This window comes from Triturus cristatus, chromosome 2_2, assembly GCF_964204655.1.
Source record: "Triturus cristatus chromosome 2_2, aTriCri1.1, whole genome shotgun sequence".
NCBI classification, from domain to species: Eukaryota; Metazoa; Chordata; class Amphibia; order Caudata; family Salamandridae; genus Triturus; species Triturus cristatus.
Genome location: NC_140582.1, coordinates 608,821,559 through 608,844,060, shown reverse-complemented (window position 1 = coordinate 608,844,060; position 22,502 = coordinate 608,821,559). Strand labels below are relative to the sequence as shown.

Here is a 22,502-nt window from a genome sequence, read left to right as displayed (position 1 = left end):
AGTTGATGGACAGAATGCAGAACAATGTCATACATTCACCCCAGTATAGAGAGCTGGGCCTAAATCCATCCTTTTTTGCTCACCATGCCGTTCTAGTTTGAACCCAGCCATATGCAAATCAGTCTTGACCCTGTGCCTCATGGGTACAGTCCAGCCCGAGCTGCCACGCCAGGTCCTCCCTGGACTGGAAACAAGCATCCTAGGACCGGTTTCGGGGTTTCACCCCTCTTCAGCCAGGATAGCTTAATTCCAGTGGCATGGAAAACACGGGACCCAAGTCTGGGCATACCCTTCCCACTCGGGGTGACAAATGCAAAAACAACAGTTGATGGACAGAAAGCAGAACAATGTCATACATTCAGATATATTACTATATGCAAACTGTGGATGTAAACCTGTTGAAAGAAACAGTTTTAAAGGCTGCTCTAAATGGATTGCTAAAGGTAAAGAGGTGGCACAGAAACTTCTCGCACTGCGAAAAGGTAGCCCAGAGCTTGTTGAGATAGCCCCTTTACGAATATCTGCCGAGTGGTGTGACATTTAAGCACGTTCCATTACCCACAATTCCAATTTGACCACACCAACATCGCCCCACAGTATGCAAAGCAAGCAATACTTTCATTCCTAGTGAGGCTCCTATTGTATACCTTTCACAGCAGTATATTTATTACTATAAAGTATTACTTCAGTTTATGCAAATTATTTTAAACCATACATAAACTACACATACAATATATAATAGGTTAAGTAGACACCCACCAACTTAAAAATATACCAAGACAGTTGGCAAACACATTGCAGCAGCCACACCAGTACATCTGGCGCATCTTCATGTGATCCTTTCACTACCTTGTTTGGAAGGTGCCATCTCGCCACATGAAGAACACTGGGCTCCACAGAACACACACCATGTCCCGCAGAATGGATGTGTCTGAGGCCGCCCTGACCCGCAAGCATTCACCTTGCCTGGTAGTGGCATGGCAACTCGTAAGCTAGGCGGACAAGGTGAAATGTAGATGTCAGGTGTGAAAATGTGCATAAAGTAAAAGAGTAAAAGAGGTAGGCAGCAAAGACAGATTTTTATAACTAGATGACACAAAGTCCATGAGGGGTAAGGAACAAGCGAAGCCTCGATGTCACTGCAACAGGTAGGGAAATTGGTGTATTTTGTGAGCCATGTGGATTTTTTTCGCTGTTACTTTCTAAGAATTCTATGAATCACGCTAATGTTTCAGGACACGGTGATGCCATTTCTGTTTGGAGCGACCATCATTTTTTTTTAAAGTTTCTCAACAGTTTCTATTTTAATTTCTATATGTTTAAAATGTGTCAAAGTGCTCCCAACAGTCAGAAAGGCACAAGGGGACAACACTCGCAGTTTATGTATTTTGTGGCTATTAACAAGAGAGGGAGAGACAACACTTGTCAACTGAGTCAACAGTGTGCATACTAGAAAAGTATAGGTTGCTGTATGGGTGGAAAGTTCTGGACTTGCGACGCTGCAGTTGTTAGGGCCCAATTTTATATGTGGCACAGTCCTTGTAAATGGCTACACCCAAGAGCCATTGAAAAGTTTAGGTTAAGAAAACGATGGAGGGTAGTGCCTTCTTAATTGGTCCACGTCAGTGGATAATCAATATCAGAGACATTGCTCGAATGAAGATCATTTGTGTTATTTTTATTTATCTTTTTATCAAAGGAGCGCAAAAATTTCAAATTGTGAAGAGAAAAACAAAAGCCGACACGTGTTTCGCCCTAGTGGCCCATTGGCTGTGGGCTTTTTCAAGGCGGTGAATATTAATCAACACAGTCTTCCTGTGAGAGTAGAAAAGACGTCTCTGCGGTCCTCGGGCATACTAGAAAAGGCTCACCTCGTGTTCGGAGTGCAAATGCAATACTTAAAAGTAAGACTCAAACAACAACAAAAGCTCAGAGGGAGCTAAAGATGGTTAGAGATCTGTTCACGGAGACTGTCCAAGAATATGTATTAAAGGATCGGAGCTTAACAGATGATGCTTAAACTGAACATAAACAAAGATATCGAAAAGGCACTGAAAAAACCGAGCATAGCGATGAAACCGACATTAAAAGATAATGCGCAGCTAGACGGGCAGCAAAGAACGCGAGCAAAGATCCCTGGGACACTGTAAGGCGTGGGGGTGAGGACAAAGGTTTCTGCAAGACCTGTTAAAACCTTTAACCAGATGTGCATGGCTTGCAGTGAAATTGGTTTTCTGACTCAAAAGTAAGTCACCCAAGCAGACCGCAGTGGTTTCTGCATGTCCGGTATTATTGCATATTTATACATTAATGCATTTTTTAATGCATGACATATGTCTGTCATGCATGCAAGCATGCATGACAGACATAAATTTGATATATATGAATGTGTAACCTATATTTGAACAGGTATATTACATACTGCACATATATTTATGTATCGAGTATGAATATATAGCTACGTTTGTATTTGGATTTGCCTAGAAAATAGACCCCTTCCCATTCAAGTGAAGGATAGATAGGGTTGTGACAGCTCTGCTTATTAAGAATCAATATTACAACGCCCCTCCCACCTCGGACGAAATTGCCTTGGCTATTCGCTCGGTTGCATCCGGCAAGGCCATGGGCCCCAATGGTATTCCCATCGAGCTCTACAAACTACGCCCGGATGTGTTGGCGCCCCACCTGCGCGCGATGTTCCTGGCGGCCCACTCGCGGGGTTCCCTCCCGCCGGACCAGCGTCTAGCCACAATTGTGGTGATCCACAAGGAGGGGAGGCCCCGTGAACGGGTCACATCCTATAGGCCGATTTCGCTTTTGAACGCGGAGCCCAAAATCCTCGCCAAGGTGTTGGCCAACAGGTTGGTTGGCGTGGTGGGCGATTTGGTCCACCAAGACCAATCTGGCTTTATACCGCACCGCAACACGGCGCTCAATCTGCGGCGCTTGCACGGGGTGCTCGCGCGTGTCCCATTTGTGCGGGAGCCGGCCATCTTGGCGTCCTTGGACGCCACCATGGCGTTTGATACGCTTGAATGGCCATACATCTGGGCGATGCTGGCAAAATTCGGGTTTGGCCCGGGTTTCATTAGCTGGGTCAAATTGCTATATTCGGGCCCATTGGCGCAGGTGGTAGTGAATGGGCGAGTCTCGGCCCCATTCGCGCTGGGGAGGGGTACGCGACAGGGCTGCCCCCTGTCGCCTCTCCTGTTTGCCCTGGCCCTGGAGCCCCTGGCGGAGTGGCTGCGGTGGCACCCTTCTATCCGTGGTCTCCGCTGGACCCCCGAGCATGAGGACCGTGTGTCCCTCTATGCTGACGATATCCTTCTGTATCTCGCCTCCCCGCGTAAATCACTGATCGTCCTGATTGATGTTTTGCGTTCATTCGGTTGCAACTCAGGCCTGGTCATCAACTGGGCGAAATCCTGTGTATACGTGCTTTCCGGGGAGGCTCCGGCCCTACCACGGGACTGTCCGATCCAGATTGCCTCCCAAGGTTTTCGGTACCTGGGTATCTATATTACTCTTGACCCGGAGGCCCGCTATGAGCGGAATTTGTTACCCCCCCTCCGGCGTTTGAGGGAGGACGTGGTGCGCTGGCGGCGTCTGCCGCTCTCGCCGCTCGGCCGAGCGGCCTTGTTTAAAATGATGTCCCTGCCACGCTTCCTCTATGCCCTCCAGAATACTATGGATTTGGTCCCGGCACGCTATTTCCGTGAGGTGGAGGGCCTCCAGCGGCGCCTGTTCTGGGACGGGAGGCCGCGCATTGCTCTGGCTAAATTGACGCTCCCGTGGTACGATGGGGGGGTCGCCCTCCCTGACATTAAACGGTATTACTGGGCCTCCCAGCTAGCTGCAATTAATCATGGCCTTTACGGGCCCGCCTTGAACCCGGCATTTGAGATGGATAAGATGCTCCTGCCCGGTGGCGATTACAATCGAGCGCTCTACGCTGGCGCGCCCGACTCCCGTTTGACGGGACCGACGCGTGTCATGGTGCGTGTCTGGCACGCGGCTAATGCAGCTATGGGGTGGAAGGACCGTTTGACCCGGGCGTCACCGCTGTATGCGTCTGAGAGGTTGGGCTCCCTGTGGACGTCGAAGGGCTTCGAGAAGTGGGACACGATCGGAATCAGCACGGTGGGAGATCTCTGGACGAGGGGGGGATTCAAAACTTTTGAGACGCTGCAGGCGGAGTTCCAGCTGCAGGGCAGTGAGTACTTTCGGTACCTACAGGTCCGCCATGCGCTGGGCTCCGTCTTCCCGGATGTCGCATCCATTCCGGAGTCTTCCCCCCTGGAGGACAGGGTCCTAGATGGCCATGTCCCGGACAGCACGATCTCCCTCATGTACAAAAAACTGATCAACGATAGATCGTGCCTGCTTACTAGTCTCCGCGAGGCTTGGGTTGCCGACGGGCTGGAGCTGGACGATGAGGATTGGATTTCCGCGGTGGCCTCTCCGAAAGAGGTGGCCATCCCGGCTCGCCTTCGTTTCGTCCAGCTCAAGATCCTTCACCGGGTTTATGTGACGGGGCCACGGCTTCTGCGTATGGGTTTTGCTGGTGACGGAATGTGTAAGCGTGGCTGTGGTGCGTTGGCGACTTTCATGCATATACTGTGGGAGTGCCCGAAGGTGGAGCGATTCTGGCGTGGTGTGCATGAGGTCCTGCGTGTGGTGACGCGTGTTGCGCTGCTGCCTGAAGCGAGGAGATGCTTGCTGAATGTATGGGAACCGAATGACTATTCGGTCCCGCAGACGCGGTGGGTGACTCTGGGATACATGATAGCCAAGCGCGACATTGCTCAATTGTGGGGATCCCAGAGGCCCCCTGCGGTGTCGGCCTGGAAAGAGCATATGGATTGGTGTATGTTTCGTGAAAAGGTGGTGTATGTGGCGAGAGGTAAGCCTGGGGCGTGGGTGAAATTCTGGGGCCCCTGGAACGCCTACCGCGGGGGTATTTGTGAGCCACCACTGCTACCGGCTGCCTCGCCTGCTCCGTCTCCCTAGACGGCCCCCCTCCCTCAGCCGCGGGTGCGCGGTCCCCCAGTCCCTGATCTATTCCCATTCCCCTCTCCAGAGTTCTGCTGCTGGTTTGGATCCCCCACTTATGGAGCACGTGCTGTTATTTTGGATCGCGGGTTGCCTTGCGGGTGTGGTTTTTTGGTGTTGTTTTGTTTTAAGAAAAGGGAACCGTACTGTGGGCTTGGAGCTGTGTGGCCTGCACCATTGATTACTCCTGTTTCACTGCTTTGCACTGCCTAGAGACTTTTACTGTATGTGCGCAATATGTTTTTGTCATTCTAGCGGCCGGCCGGATGGTTGTAGGCCCATACCTGTAACTCTTACGAACTGCAATAAACGGTTTCAAAAAAAAAAAAAAAAAAAGAAGAATCAATATTACAGCACACAGTCTAGACCAGTTATTCCCCTACCTATTTTTAGTGCTTTAGTCCCACTGTCCAGCTCCAGTTATGGCAGCAGTGCTGGCTAATTGGTGCTAGCGAAAACTGAAAATGTACTTGTTTATGCATGCTTCGGTGGACTATGGAGGAGTGTGGTCATTCCTGGATCTCTTTATCTGGATATCAAGCAAATGGATCAGAACATTCCACAGCTGTGAATGGTATTTCGCCTCAATGTAGTTGGTATGACTTGGCCAGGGTCTACCACTGTTTTAGTCAAACTGGCCCCAATGTGGCTATGCCAGTAATTACTTTTAAAAAATATTGTGCATAAATTGGCATTAGGAGAGACGCGTGTGATAGCCTTTTACATATTATAGCAACGTTAAATTTCACAGGATATCTGAGCCATCAGGCCTTCTCCCCCTTGCCCGTTTCTTCACTTTAATCTCTTAACTAGGACACCTCATGGTCTACAGCTTTATCAGCATTCACTCAGTACTCACATTTTCCTGAGACATTTCAGATATTTTCAATTGTTTATTATTTTCCACTCTCCATCAGCTGTAGCCGTAGCCATAGCCTTCACCGTGAATGTGTACTGCCTTTATTGCTTCAGTAATTGCGTCGACTATCATGTCCACCTAAAAGTTCATTTGCACCACATATTTTCTTTCTTCCAGCGTTCCCCTTGTGGTTTAAATCATGCACCATTGTAATAACCCATTTCTCGCCTGTGGTCTTATTCTTCTAGAGATACTGGCTCCACTGGACACAATTCTCCAGAACAGCTGCTGCTGTTCGAACCAAGATGTCTTAAATAGGCATCTCCAAGGTGACCACTTTTGTTTTTGTTTTCCAAATTAAAAAGCTTAACAGGTTATTTATTACCTGTAAGAATTTACAACCACACACAAAATATTAAACAGGCCAAATAATTAATACCGAAAATGCACTATACTAATTCAATAGTGTCAGCGTCCAACATATGGACTGCAGAAAACATTGGGCTCATGAACTTTACCATTGAATCTATACTTTGAAGAGCTGAACAATTATGTGCTGACATCGAAGGCCACGCTGCGTAAACTAGGTCTATGGCCTGGATCTACAAGGTTTGGATTCCCAACCCATGGGTAAAGGGACACGGAGTTCAGTGCACCGAGGATGCGTAGTGAACTCCTACATATAGTGCAGACAATATTGTTCGGTAACATCACAGAAGATAAGAATTAAAAGCATCTAGGCTTGTCAACACCAGTGAACATGTTTAACATCACCATTTGTAGCCTTTAACTCCCTCACTGTTCTAACTTTGGGTGCTATGCTTGTTTTATACGATGTATAAATAATACATCTATTTCTCAAGTTTCAGAGGTGGTGCACATACCAGGGACAACAGGATTTGTTGTGTTTTTTAGAATAGCTTGCCAGCTATTTCGAGCACAAGGGCAAGGAGGTTCGGTCTGTGCGAGAACACAATCCTGGCACCAGTCAGTGAAGGCAGAATGTTTCACACAAACCAGGAGAGCCTTCCTGGAGCCCTCTTCAGATAAGGTGGAATCTGGTACTGTGCCCATCTGGATCCATGTCTGGGTCTGCCTCCAGGGGGAAGGTGCTCTCTGCCTCAGTGGGCACTTCATGTGGGTTTTATAGTATTGGCAACTGACCCTTATGCTACAATGGGGAATTTCCACTTAATTCCGGACATCACTGAAATAAACCAGTTTGACAGTTCAAGACAATCTGGTATAAACCAGTATGACCAAAGTACGTCAATGAGACTACATTGTTGACATTATACATTCACTGCCAGACCTTGAAACATAGATAACAGGATAAGAAGTAAATGGGTAGTGGAGGTTAACAATATCGCACCTCGTTTACGAAAAAGCAAAAAAGTGTATACTGTGGGTGAAATGGTAATCAGAAAAGAGCCACAGTCCTGTTGTGGTGCTATGATGGTTTGTCTCACCTTACTACCAAAGGTGTATAAACACGGTTGGGAAAAAACAGCGCGTGTTACAACATATCATATAAGTGAAACCAAAGCACTCTGGAGCAAGTCGAGCAACAAATATGATGTCCGAACAGTAAGGTCTTGTTTTAGAAACTACACGTTATTTGTTATGTGCTTGAGAACCTAAAACTAAGATAAAGAAGCCTAAAAGCAAGTGATTAAAATAAATATAACAGTAGAATTATGAAGGGGAACAGTCAATGTTTATGACATCCCTGGAATATCTCCTAAACTAAACAATCGCTAATCAACCACCGAATGTGTTTTTGCATGGTCTTCCTTACCATAACTTCATGACTCATTTACAACACAGAAGCCCAAGCTGGAAACGTGCATTATATGGATTAGCAGATCATCACTTGTACACGTTCAATAACACGTGTATTCAAGCTGAAATGGAAGGGGTTTCTGCACAAGAAAACATGATTTTTATGACACTCTCAATGTGTGCCCGCTAGGTGAGCCTCAGTCCTGTGAGTTGTGGCCAACAGTGGTGTTAGGACCAGTTTCCCTTTGATCTCCAGCAGTGAATTGGCCTCTTTCTAATGTTCTCCACAGTAGCAACCGAAACCTTTGCACTGTGCCCACTTGTAAATCCCAAGCAATCGAAAGATTGAAAATGAGTACCAACAAAAACACCCACTTGTATGTTGTGGGTGGGTTGTAAGCTCACAGAACAGTAAACAGTATGTCCTGCAGCAAAGCGCATGTGCTGCATAGGGAAGACCTGAAAAGCTCGGATTTGTTTCTGGGAAAGAAAATAAAATACAGCCAATGCCAGACCTTTTCTTCAAATGAAAGAATTCAGGGTGACTCAACTCTAAAAGAAAAAATAACTTGAAAGAGTCTGGGACTATTATAAATGCTAACAGACACTTGCTATCTGGAAACCTTCAAATAGCCTACAGAGGACTGTAATGTTTATATATTTCAACCTCTATACAATTTTTACTACAGCATCTCAATATTATTGTTAAATTAATGTTTTAAAATAGTTTAGGCAATCTGTTATCAGGTAAGAGTCATGGCTTTCAAGGGGAGAAACCTGCTCCCCTTGAAAACAGCCAAGAACAACCGCCCTCCTTTATGAACTTTAGATCCACGTAATATTATTTAATTTACAGAAAGTGTTGCCTCGGATCATGAGAATGAAATAGACATGCTTTTAAAAGAGGTGCACTTTGCATCTATGCCCTTCAAACACGGCAGCAACTGTAACAATTGTGAAACGTAGAAGATAGAGTTGTGAATCATTCTTATTAGCATCACACAAACTAGTTGGCACGGGATTCTAATACCAAAGCAGCTAAAAATTTAACTATTCCCTTCTCACAGCACAGAGCCGTCGACAACACTGTTCTCAAAACTCTCCTGCAGACCGGGGCCCAGCATTCCTGCATGAACATACACAAGAAGGGGGGAGCAATTCCTTCCTTAGGCATACCAACTCCTCCCCCTCTTCAAGGGTGCCAATGTCGACAAATAAAGAACACAATTGCCTTAACACAGTGATTTCGGATCAACACGTTCCGTAGACACAACAGATTGCGGATCCAAAGGCCAGCCTCTTGTTAAGTGAAGCTCTATGCAACCTTTCCACCCAGGGCCATGTAGCGAGATGCATCTTGGTGTAAAGGATGTAGAGTTTGCAAAAACTCTCAAAAGCACAGGAGAGTGCTGTAGCACTCAGGTGTTTCTAAGGAGCAAATGTACTCTTGGACATGCACAGGGGTGTGGAATTCCTATAGCCAGACTCCCTTGACATATTGTTCGCGGTCAAGGACACCAAGTTTTCATGTTTATTTTGTCCTTGGGACAAGTAGGAGCAACCACCTAAAGCACAAACCCTTTGGATGCCAGTTTACAGTAGTACATTATGGGTCAGGGAAGGGCATTGTCTGTAAGAAAGGTAATATTTGTGTCCAAACATTAATGTTGTTCGAACTTGTATTTATGGTTCATTAATACAAAGCCTTTCTTATTAGAGTGAGCACACTAAGGAAATGTTGTAAGCTCGGACTGCACTATTGACAGTGGTTCCAGTGTAAAAATGTGTACATGTGTACATGCGTTTAGAAAGTTTAACAATATGAGGCTACATACAATGCTCCCAGAATGCTTTATAATTAGATGCAAATATCTGCAGAAGCTTCAAAACAAGATTGATGATTCTTTGCTTTCAAAATAAAATGTTTACAAAAAATGCAAATAGGAAAAAAAACATTTTGCTAAACTGCTGTGAAACTGTAGGTTACATTTCTTTGAAGTATCATTTAGTAAAATGTGTTGATGCATGCTAGCATTTCCAAAAAATATTCATAAGGGAAAACCAGTGCAACCAGTTTCAACACGATTATGGAAAACATGAAAATAAATAAACGTAGCAAATGTAAATGTAGCCAAAAGCAATAACATTTGTTGGTCTCAAAAAGCACACATTGCCACAGAAGTCCCTGGCACTAAACAAATTTACTTTGTGAGCCAATATGCTCCTTGTGAAAGGGCGGAAGCCAGTCGATGGTTACATAGAGAGATAGAATTTTAATAAAAACAAAAGGTCTGGGTTAACTCCAGACCTAATTAGAGGCCCAATTCTCAAAGAAAGTTCCAAATTTGCACCCATGGTGTATGTCCTTGCATTAGTGCAGATTTATGGCTTTCATGAATTCACAAGAAGTTACAGAATTAGTCCAGGAAATCATACTAGAAAATATTTATGAACTGCTTTTTTGCACAAGCAAATATACAGGTATAGATGTGCTCATTCGAAAGTCTGTTAAGCATTTACATGTTCACTTCTTCTCCAACCACTTTCTTCTCAACCCTGGAAGAAGTTTTCCTTCTGCCACTGTCAGGAGTAAATTTCCAACCTTTCTCTGTATGGGCAAAGATTAGAAAAGAGCTGGAGAAAAAACCTAAAACATGCAATTTAGTAGGTTTGAACTGACTCAAAGGGGCATTCCAACTCTGTAACTACTGCTTAACGCTACCTCCAGCCCCAGTATGAAGAACTTTAGAAAGGTGGCAAAACAATGAAAGTACTAGAAATCAAACCCTACAATAGTGTGAGCCCTGGCATAATCAGAAAGGCTAATATCAGAGCTTTTATATAATGAGATTACTGCCATAACGTGTCGCTACACTATGTGGCACCAAAGGGACAAGTGGATTGTTTTACAGGACAAGTAGATTTTGGAAGCAACCTGTCTCAGGGCCAAGTAGATATTTGATTAAATTCCACACACCTGCATGCATGTGCCACTCGGAATTTCTGCAGCCCGTTGGAGTGGAAAAGAGTTACTCTTCCTTGTTTCATCATGGGTGGTATTTTATAGAAGGAAAAAAAATCGGGTGCCAAAAAGCATCTGGTTCTTGCAGACAAGTTACATTTTTGAGGGGACAGAACTTGTCAACAATTGTGCTGGTATGATGATACTCAAAAAGGAAAATATATTTCCATAATTGTGCAAGCACAGGCTAGAGACACTGCTCAAACCAGGGCACCCTATAAAATTGTAAGAATTAGGGTAGCCAGCGTACATGATGAAACAAGATGTAGGCTTATTCTTCAGTTTCAAGCAGAAGTCAAAGGTTACACGTAATATAAGTTGTAGGGTAGCAGCCCCACAGGGAGCAGCATCCCAGCTGCTCAGCCCACAAATTCCAACTGACATTCACTCAATCAGGCCCCCATGAACGTTCTATGACATCATACACACTATGGCTGAGCAGCAGCACACAGAATACAAAGGAAGAAATACATAGCAAGAAGTGCAAGATACCACACATCCCATTTAAAAGGCAGTAATGTAAAAGTACATGAAGCGAAGCCAATTATGTATGAGTACAAAGACATCAGGCAGTGATAAAGCAACCCCTGGGATTTTATCACAAATTTACACAAACTAAGATTACAAAATGAGGGCTGAGATTTTTTTATAGCACAAGGAAGGGCCCGATAACATAAAACCATAAGGACGCTATACAAACACTCATAGAGTAACAATCAGTGTACTGTAATGCGCATGAAACACTCCTCAGTGATCACTTTGTGGTCTGTTTCTCCATACATCCATATATTTTCAGTAGACGAGAAGATAGCCCATCTGAGCTTGGAGGAATCATCTGACACATTTTACTCACAAGCTCTCTCACACCTCCCTTCCCTCTTTCCCTAACTACAACCACACCAGGTACTCTGCACTACAACAAACCCAATGCGTCCATGCTCCACTCTTTAAAAAAAATACAAATTAGAAAAGTGCACTAGTTCCAGCTTGAGAGGCAGAGAGCGGCAGTGCTGCTTCAGTCCCCCCAGGTGAAGGAGAGCATGCTGGCTGTGAAAAATAAACTTACAGATCAGTCACCATGCTTAAAGTAGTATCACAAGCTGACCACTGATGTTTGCAACAAGTCAAACAGATATAAGAGACAGGATCGAACGGTGAAAGAAAACGTTTCACTCACCAATTAAGCCTCCTACCAGAAATGCCAGCACTTGAAAAACAAGTTGTACCATCTTTTGATGTGCAGTTTGTCAATGTTGTCGAGCATAAGGAGAGCATTTCCTGGAGTGGAAGCCTGGCTGGGTGATGAGTCAACTCAAAGGACTTTGTAAAACATCTCTAGCTAATGAAAAAGTAAACAAATGGCAGAGTCCATCTGGCGCACGACTTCACTCCAGCTTTATCCCATATCGTAAAAACCTCGGGAGAACAAGAAATGGGGATGAACGGATGGAGGGGGGAGATGGGACAGGCTGGGTGGGGGCTAAGATCAAACAGGGACAGGGTGAAGGGAAAGAAGTAATGAACGGGGAAGGTGGTTGAAAGGGAAAATGAACGGGATATTGGAGTTTCTGAAAGCACAAGCACTCATGTGGAGTGCTTTAAACAAATAAAAAAGTAGCTCCAGAAACAGGAGCAGAGGAAGGACACAGTACTTAGTCTATGCTACAGGGGAGGGAAATTGATATGACACACACGTCATGTGAAATAGAAAACAAGCAAATTTGAGCCACGCAGAAGCTAAACAGTGGTAAGCCTATAGGCAGGATGTAGCCCACTAGCTGTAAACAAAATGTCTCAAAGAGACAGAGTATGAGCTCTCTACGTGAGACCTAAAAGTTAAAGGGAACTACAAGCCTCTTCTGATCAACAGAAGACTCAACTTAAAAGCCCACTTCCAACAAACCAAGTTAAAAGCACCCATAAACTCACAAGTCATATTCCTAAAGAGATGCCTTTGCTTCACACATGAAGAACATACCATGCATTATCCCTATGAATCACACTAGACACACGCTCACTCAAACACAAAACAAAAATCAGGTGAGCCACACAGCCACTTTAGCATAGTGCACTCTCCACCCAAAGCGAAAAGTACTTCAACACACAGAAGAGCTCCCTGAAAATCTACTCAAACTATGCATTGTGCTTTAGGTATAGTTACATCAATACATACAATATGAACTTCTCAGCTGTGGAATAAGAAAAACCTATCAATAGTAACAGAGTAGAAAAGATTCCACCAATGTACTCACCCCTGCCTACAAATGCCTACAAAACACCGGACCCCAATACCTCAACGATAGAATCACCATCCACGTACCCAAAAGAAACCTCCGATCAGCGAACCTCACCAAGACCCCACACATCCGCAAAACCAAAGCAGGGGGAAGAGCCTTCTCCTACATCGCAGCCAAGACCTTGAACGAGCTCCCTATCAACATCAGACGCGCCCCCTCCCTGAACTCCTTCGGTAAGGCCCTCAAGTCCGGGCTCTTCGGCTAAACGTATCTGCTAACCCCCCACCCCCCCAGCGCCTTGAGACCCCCACGGGTGAGTAGCAGGCTTATAATTCCCTGATTTATTGAATGTCAGATTTGATGTTCGACCTGCCAGTAAAGGGGGAAAATGAAGAATCTGCACACGCAGCAATGCATCATAACACTACATTTTTGCAGTCTAAAAATACAAAACAGAACATATTGTGGATACATCCACTGAAGTACTTTGAGTACCGTGACACCCTCAATTAACTGCTAATATTTCTCTAGGTAAACACTTAAATACCAAACTAAACAACAATAATAACAGAGCATATCCACAAGATATAGAGCCCATGATATGCCCACACGATATACAGCGGTATCATAATACGCTCAAAACCCGAGAATGACGCTGTCTGGTAACAATATTCCAGGCCGGACATGTCAGTAACCCCACTGATTTAATCAGAGGTTACAAATGCTATTAAGGGTCCAAAATCCAGCATCATTCGTCGCCAAATTGTAGTATACTCTCCCCAACGAAGGTTCCTTCAATAAGTGTATGTATAAATGTAGGTGCAAGCTTAAGTTCCATATCTACGAAAGCCCACCAGGAGCTAGATGTTACTTTAAGCGCAGCCCTTTTCTTTACGAATTACCGCTCACGCTCTGCAAACACCTCGTACCAAGATGTGACTCGGTGGTCGTCATGAACTGTAGTTTGAGAGAAGGTTGTACTGGGAAAGGAAAGTTGATACAAGTTGTAGAGTTGGTGGGGGAGATCAGATATATCTAAGGAGGTATGAGAAGAGGGACGGCGTAGAAGCTGCAATGAAAGCACAAAAAACTCACCTAGACTGCCTGGCTGTGTAACACACCTGTGCGAGCGGATCTATATAAGAGCCCACTGTACGCACTCTTCCACTTCAGCACCTGGACAGAGCCGCCCAATAGAGGACACAGCCCTCTCTGATGGTGGAGCGTTCTCCTCCAGGCACGCGCTCATTGGATATCAGGCCGCAAGATACGTAACGTCACAGAGTCATACCAAGGCGTCGATTGGCCGGGCGAATGGAGTGAGGATCGTCAGACAGACCATCCCCGGCCAATCACGAGTGGGAACTGACTGAATGACTAACAGTATCAATATGAAAAGGAAAGAGAGAGATCCTTTGGTCAACGTTACGTTTGTGTTCGATATTTCCTACATCTAAGATGGCGTCCGTGTGGACTCTGTCTAGTGTTAAACAAGCATTTGCAAGGCAATAGGTCTCGCATTTATGTGAATTTGAGCTATTGGCATTGTAAATGACAACGCCTTTTTTATGTTTTGGGTTTTAAAACATAAATAAAAGGCATTGCCATTTACAATACTAATAGCTTAAACTCTCGCAAACGCGAGAACTATTGCATTGCAAATGCTTGTTTATCTTATCAGTGAGACTGTGCATGGGCATCCGCAGAAATTTTTCCAGGGGGGGGCGAACCTGGCAAATGAAGGGGCGTGGCTAATGTTAATCAATGGGGGCGGGGCTAAAATGGCAATCAGGATCGGGTAATGTTCAGGCCAACCTGAGAAAAACAAGCATTGGCATAGCCAATAGGTCTCGCCTTTGGGACCTTATGACTGACTCACTGACTGAAGAACTTATATAGCTCACTTTTGCCGAGGCGTCTTGGCGCTGGGTAAGTATGATGCCGGCAGTATAAGTATTTAGTTCTGCAGCAGGTCCCAAAGGCGAGACCAATTGGCTATGCCAATGCTTGTTGTTATATCTGGGCATGTTGAGAGGCTAGGGGACTGGGTCTCGATGTCTGGTTGGGAGCACAGCAATGACCTACTCAATTTGAATGCATAGGTAATACAACCGGAGGGGTGAAATGAAAGGTTCGCTACCAGGAATAACAGGAAGGTAGAAAGTTAGGCTGGTTAGAAAGATAAGGAGGGGTAGAGACAGGCATGGTGGTGAGGGGAGAAACAGATGCATGCTAGGAGAGCGCTGTGAGGGAGTGAGGCGAAATGGGAAGAGGTACTGAAAGGTGGGTTGGGTAAAGACCGTAGTAAGGCAAACAGAAGGGTAGCGAGGGGTGAAGGGTAGACAAAGAAGTGAGGTGTAGAAGAAAAAGATTCAGGAGCAGCGACAGGTAAATCAAAGCTGGAGAGGGGAGAATAACGCAGTCGTAGAACGTGAGGGGGCCAGGTAGAGAGAGGGAGAGGTGTGTCATAGACATGTAGAGACAGCTGATGAAGAGGGAATAATAAAGACTGAGGTAGACAGGTGAGGTAGAGGGGTGCGTTGATATAATGGAAGTGCAGAGATGTGCCACAGATGTTACTGAAGAGGAAAAGAAGTAGAGATATTGAGAAAGATGTAAGGCACTAAAAGAAGTAAGGGGGTGAACAGAGGTAGAACGAGTGGAAGGGGAGAGAACACGTAGAAGATGAATGGCAGGGTAAAATGAGCGATCAGGCAGTGAGTGTGAGGAGTGGGATACAGAGGCATATGTGGCAGTGAGCGTGATGTGCGGGGTACAGAGGGATATGTTGTGGCAGTGTGCACAAGGTGCGGGGTACAGAGGGATATGTTGTGGCAGTGCGCACAAGGTGCGGGGTACAGAGGGATATGTTGTGGCAGTTAGCGCAAGGTGTGGGGTACAGAGGGATATGTTGTGGCAGTTAGCGCAAGTTGTGGGGTACAGAGGGATATAAGGCAGTAAGCGCGGGCAGGGCCGGCTTAAGCGCTCGTGGCGCCCAGTGCGACAATGCTTTTTGGCACCCCCAATGACCACCTCCACTACAGGTTCTTCATAACCATCCTTTCACAGCGCCCCTCAAGCCTCCGTAACCATTCAGTCTCAGGTGCATTTAATTCATTTTATAGCGCCGCTCCTATCCGTGTAAGGTGTCAGAACACTTTACATTACACAGATTACATAGAGACAAACAATCATAAGTGTGTAAACAGTGCATAGGAAATGTTACATAAGTGAGAGGACAAGAAGGTGTAGGAGTCACAGGTCATCCGTACAGGTAGGCAGGATAGTTTAAGAGGGCTTGGCCAGGAGAATCAGAAACCTAGAATTTAAAACCTAGCACCATGGATGGGGGGTTCCCTTTATTAATAAGAATTGATTTCTACCCAAATTAACCCATTTTGCCACATTAGGATAATGAAAAGCTGGGGGGAAATCATAACGCTCTAGCCCATACCCTACAGTTTGCATGCATCTTTCATAACAGTTACTTGCTCACTGTTCCACATTAGGATTTTAACTCATAAAGAGTTATCAACAATATGGTCTCTCTGACAAAAGTGTGACCCACTAACCTATTTACATTACATTATACGCACTTTGTGAGCTGCACGTTCTTTGCAGCAAGCATAGTAACCCTCTGCGCTACCTTAGGATGAGTAGAAACTTCCATTACACAAAACTTCGATCTCTCCCTCTCTAAGAAGTGCATTAATCACTGCAGTCATTTAGACATTTTTATTGGTGGCTGAAAATTTCTAGGAGTCCAGGAAAGAAGCAGGTGCCTTTAAAATCATATTAGCGCCCCCTACACAAAGTCAGCACCCGGGGCGGTGGCACCGGTCGCACCGCCCTAGAGCCGGCCCTGAGCGCGGGGAGTGGGGTACAGGGGGATATGAGGCAGTGGGGAGTGGGGTGCAGGGGGATAGGAGGCAGTGAAACACAGGGTCAGCATGTCCTGCCAGACATGATAGGGTGCATACTGGCAGATAGATATGTTATTGACACGAGTCTGTGTACGTTTTGGTGGGATCTGAAATCTGGGCTATGGCGCAACCTCTTGCTCTCAAGCTACACTGTGTTAAAAGCAGTGCTTAATTTGAGCCGGTGCTTTCCGGTGCTCAGCACCGGAACTTATTTCACAGGGCCGGGGCTATGATTTCTGAACCTGCAGGTGGTCGTCTCAATATTAATTATTCCATTCCAAAATATAAAGTATAACATACCTTGCCATGGTGACTGGCTGGTATGTGTTCACAGGCAGGCATACACCGGTTCAGGCAGGCATGATTGTGTATCACCACGTTAGTGATGATGTCATCACACCTGTCACGAATTCAAGAAGTCATCGTCAAAAAATGGCTTGCGTTCGATTCCCCGAGTCTGTTGCACCCTGCCATTGCCTGAGCCTCCCATTGGCTAATTGTAGGTGGGGGCTAGCTCATGACGGATTTCAGGCAAGGAAGCTCCGAGAGCTCATTTGGAACTTGGGAGTGAGGTCGCGAGGAAGAATAAACTAAATTAAGTGTGCATTTTCAAATTGCTTCGTGACCAGAGTGGTATAGATGGCAGCCCTACATTGCTGCTATCCGCAACGTGCTCAATACGGCTGTGGCCGAGTACAACTTTTGTGCGCCATGGAGTCACCTGTTTGTGCGCTGCCCCCCAGCATGCTAATTGTTCAGCGCGTGAGTCCAGCAGGCGCCACAGCCATACACACCGGCATTGGCGGCATTACGGTCGGGGACAATGCTTGTGCTGTAGCAGTCAGGGTCACAGCAAGCTCAGCATTGGATGCCGATGCCGTTGTCACCCCTGGACCTACTAATTGCAGGAGGCACTAGCAGTGACCTAACCTGCTGTGCTGGAGCAGCCGCCTGCTCCGCAATGCACTGATTAATATGTGCAAAAAAGCATTTTATTTTGGTGTGCATTTCTTTTTTTTGCACTCGTGTCGGTTTAGATAAAGAATTAAAATACATGTCACCATGCCCTTCTTTAGGAATGACAAAATAGCAGGGACATGTACAGGCTAGAGACAGGGCTGAGAGCACTAGTAAAGATGAGAGAGAGCAAGAGCAATGAGGGGAAAGAAACAAGGAGAAGAGAGGGATAAAACACAGCAGAGTAGAAGAAAAGGAGGAGAGAAAATCAGATACAGAGAGAAAGAGAAGGCAGACATGGTGCGCAGCAGACCGTGATAGAAGGGAGAAGATAGATTGAAAGGATGTAGAGGACAGGACATGGCAGAGAGAAAAAAAGAGCAGAGAAAGGATAAAACGGAGATACAGCTAATCACTGCTAGAAGAGTGAAAGTAAAGAGCCAAGATCGAGGGGAGAGAAAGCAGAATATGGATAAAAAGGAAGATGAAAACGGGCATGGGTAGAATGCATAAGGAATAGAGGGCAAATCAGAAATACAGGGAAGTAGGTAACACACCAGGTGTGACAAAGACGATAGAAAATGATTAGAGAGGTGAGAGGATAGACTCTTAGAGAAAAGACCTATGGGACAAACATCAGAGCATGGTTAGAAGATAGACTGAGGCAGTGCTAGTGTTGAAGGTGGGGCACACCAGAGATAGAAGTGGGCTATGGCCTCCTTTGAAACATTTTCGGCACCGGCACTTCTGCTTTTGCAAATTAAGCACTGGTTAAAAGGAGGTCTTTGTGTCCAGACCTAACCACTCGTGCTTGTGGCGTGCAGCTCAAACTGGCCATTGTCATTCTGTTTGTGATAATCAGCCACAGACAGCATGACAATGGGCGGGAGGGGCTGCGTGGAGGAGTGCGAGGCGCCCGATCAGGGAGTTGAGGCCTCTGGCAGGGAACAGCTCTGCTCCCTGCAGGGCCCGTAATTACGGACAAAAGGCGTCCGTAAAAGCATGGATGGCCGCAAGGGGGGCAAGGAGGAGCACTCCAGGGGGGGGCAAGCGCCCCTCCTTGCCCCCCCCCCCCCTGCGGACGCCCATGAGACTGTGTCAAACTGTCCTCCTGCGGGAATGCTTTTATAAGTTATTATCTATTCAGAGAGGGCGGGGAGGTGCCATGATGGGTTGGGAGATGGTAAACTAGGTGGGCTACAAACCCTGGTAGACCGTACATGATTCACCAAGGTGTCATATGGTTATATGCACCAGGCTGCCAGGGCACTCGAGGGCCCACCCGCATAATACACTGCTTAGCAACTGCATTTTTACCTGACATGCCCGTACAGTACCTGAGAATTGTGCTGAAGGGAGAATCATGGCGTCTCTTTACATTTTACGGAGATTGCAGTAAATGCCAGGATGGCATAGTTATTAAAGCGCTATATGCCACCTTAGTGGGCCTTCACGGTGCTTTAGAACCTTGCTGGAGAATTTACACAGCTTTCAACACAACTGGATTGTACCAGTTGCAATTAAACAAAGAATAAAAGGGATTAAAACGAGAAAGATGAATACATTAAAACAAGTAAATACATTTCAGTACACAGTGGTGCTCTAATAGCTCTCCAGTACCTAGGCTTCCTACGGTGGTTTGAAATAGACCAATGACTTCACATGTTTATGTTTGTCAGACAAGTTAGAGAACAAAACTATGTCTCTGTCTTTAAGTCTAACAAAAGCACAATAATCTTTAAAAATAAAATGGTAGTACGGGGGAGGAGCCTAGCGCTTGACCAAGATGGCCGCGTGAGCTTAGAGCTCCCGAGACCCTCGCGCCCTCCGTCGACTATCCTGACTCTAATCCTGATGGTATGCATGGCACCGTGTTGCTGAGTTGTCAGGGAGGCGATTGATGCTACCCGCGGTCGGATCGCCCATCGGGAACCGGACTTATGACTGGCGAAAGATTGCGGCCTAACTCCCGGAGATGCCAGGGGCTAGAGTTGGCAGGATGCCCGACTCCTAGTTGATCAACAACGGCCTGGTGAGGTGTGAACTACCGGACGGAGGCCCTCGCTCTTTCACTTTCGGTTTCGTTCCCTTTGTCTGCCCGGACACTGTAGTGCTCAGGGTGGCTCTAAAACCCCAGGGACGCTCGGTGGGCTACTTTGGCAGAACAAGGCGGACCTGCTCACTCTTTATACCTCTCTCTGAGAGGGGACGGTCCTCACTGCATTGGACTGCCTGGAGTCCATTATGTCGGGCAAGGCAGAAGGAGATCGGCTGAAGACTAAGTCCACCAGGCGGGGAACGTACTCCCAAGTCAACAGTATGGACCGCTACGCCCTCCTGAAGACATCGCCGAGTGGATCGAGCCAGGCGCCGGATGCCCAGAAGGAGGACTCGCCTGGGACCCCGGAGCTCTCCCTGCAGGATGTCATGGGCGCGCTTGATGGGATGCAGACCTCGATGGGGAGGCAATTCGAGGCCCTGGCGCATAAGGTGGACGCCATCCTGGTGGATGTCAACTTGATCCGCTCGGACCTGGGCAAGACAAACGAGCGCGTTAAGGACCTGGACCACAAGACCACGGGCCTCACTGATGAGGTTGCGGACCTGCAGAATGAGGTCCGGAAGCTGAGGGCCGAGAGTGACCTCGCCGCCCGCCGGCTGGAGGACTTCGAGAGCCGGTCCAGGCGCAACAACGTGCGCGTAATCGGGGTCCCGGAGTCCTCGGATGAGGCTTCGGCGGACCTGCTTGTGGAAGATTTGGTCCTCAATCATCTGAAGCCTAAGGGCCTTGGGAAGTTTTTTGCGGTGGAAAGGGCCCATAGGGTGCCGGGCGGACGGCCCAAGGCGGGTGCCCCGCCGCGGCCGATTTTCGCCCGGCTCTTTCATTTTCGAGATCGGGACGCTATCCTGCAAGCTTCGAGGGTGACGGGCCCAGTCCCCTTCCAGAATGCGTCGGTGAATTTTTACCCGGACTTTACCCAGCAGGTGCAGAGACAGCGACAGAGCTTTCTGGGGGTGAAGCGAAGGCTTCGGGAGCGGGACCTAAAGTATGCCATGCTTTTCCCCGCCAGACTACGGGTGGTGCATGAAGATCGGACATTCTTTTTTGACTCTCCTGTTATGGCCGATGAATGGCTGGACGCTTTGCCCCGGCGCCGGACCGGGGACGACACAGCTGAGCATGGAGACAGTGGCCGGGATGGACAGGGCTGATAACTCAAAGCCGGCCTGACTTGATTTGACCATATTTGAAGATTTGAATAGAGTGCAGTAACAGTAACTGTGGAGGGTTGCGGGAGGACGAGGGGTGCTCTTTTCCTCCCTTGGGGTACTTTTTGTAGATTTTTTTTTTTGTAGGGCGACAGGCACACTGCAAGTTGGGGGGGCTTTTTAAGCTGCAGCAGGGGTGCAGGGTGGGGGGAGTTACGGGGAGTTTGAGTTTGTTGTTGGGGGGTTTATTTCTGCAAGGCATGATGATTATCCTCAGGGCTATTCCACGGCGGCGCCTCGGGTGTGGGGTGGGCCTCTTTCCGTTTGAGGATGGGGGGTAGAGGCCTAAGTGTTATAAGCTGGAATGTTAATGGTTTGGGGGATCGCATTAAGAGGGGGATTGTTTTGCAATTTCTGAAACGCTCAATGCCAGACGTTGTACTGCTGCAGGAGACGCACCTCATAGGCAATACGTGCTATGCCCTGAATAGGAAGGGGTATAAATTCATTGCACACTCGGGATTCTCTTCTGGGTCCAGGGGGGTGGGCATCCTCGTTAGAGTATCGCTGCCTTTTGAGGTGGACTCCACCATTGTTGACGATAGGGGGAGGTTTGTGGCGGTGGCGGGGCGGTGGGAAGGAAGGACCTTGGTTTTGGTTTCGGTTTATATCCCGCCGGCCCTGCAGGCCTCCACATTTGCTGAATTGGGCAGGGCTTTGCTGACTCTCCCGGGGGGCATGCTGGTAGTGGGGGGGGATTTCAACGCTGTGGGTTCCGGACTGCTGGATAGATACCCGCCCAGGGACACAGGGGGGGCTCAGAAATGGCTTCCAGACCTCCTAGACACGTTTGGCCTGATAGACTGCTGGAGGCTCCGGCACCCCACACAGAGTCAATACACGTTTCACTCCGGGGCGCATGGTAGCCTCTCCAGGATTGACTACCTGCTCACTCTGGCCGCACATGCCTCGTTGATATCCGAGGCGAGGCACATGGCACGTGGTATCTCTGATCACTCGCCAGTGTGGATCCGGCTGGATCTAGGTCGGGAGGGAGGAGGGAGGGTGGCCCCCATTAACCCTTGGTATTTCCGAGACCCCAAGATGCGCAGCGCCCTGGTAAAGAAGGTAGATAATTACTTTAAGGACAATCTGGGATCCGTGGACTCGGCGATCTCGCTGTGGGAAGCTTTTAAGACCGTGCTTCGGGGGGAGGCCCTCTCCCTGGTGGTGACCGCCAAGAATCGGAGGGATTGCGAAGTGCGGCGAGTAGAGGAGGAGATTGCGGCCCTTGAAGGGGATATGGAGGAGGAGGTCACAGAGTCCTCATTGCATGAGCTTTGCTTGAAGCAGGCGGAGTATAGGGACCTGGTGACGGACGCCGCCAAGACCCTCAGCAGGGAACAACAGGGCCGTCTGTATGATGTTGGAGATAAGGCAGGGAAACTCCTGGCGTGGCT

General features: G+C 47.3%; 1 protein-coding gene across 4 annotated transcripts in view; it reads right to left on the bottom strand.

Annotated features, from left to right (window-relative positions):
* The window catches only part of MSMO1 (methylsterol monooxygenase 1), a 116,566-nt gene that overhangs the window by 67,212 nt on the left and 26,852 nt on the right, over positions 1-22,502 (bottom strand). The window contains exon 1 of one of the 4 annotated variants that reach the window (XM_085641785.1): positions 14,048-14,191. The exons of 2 other annotated variants lie outside the window; for them this stretch is intronic. The gene's annotated coding sequence lies outside the window, so the exon portion shown is untranslated. Of the gene's footprint in view, positions 1-11,892; positions 14,192-22,502 lie in introns of those variants that run through there. One more of the 4 variants, XM_085641789.1, reaches the window with a different exon arrangement.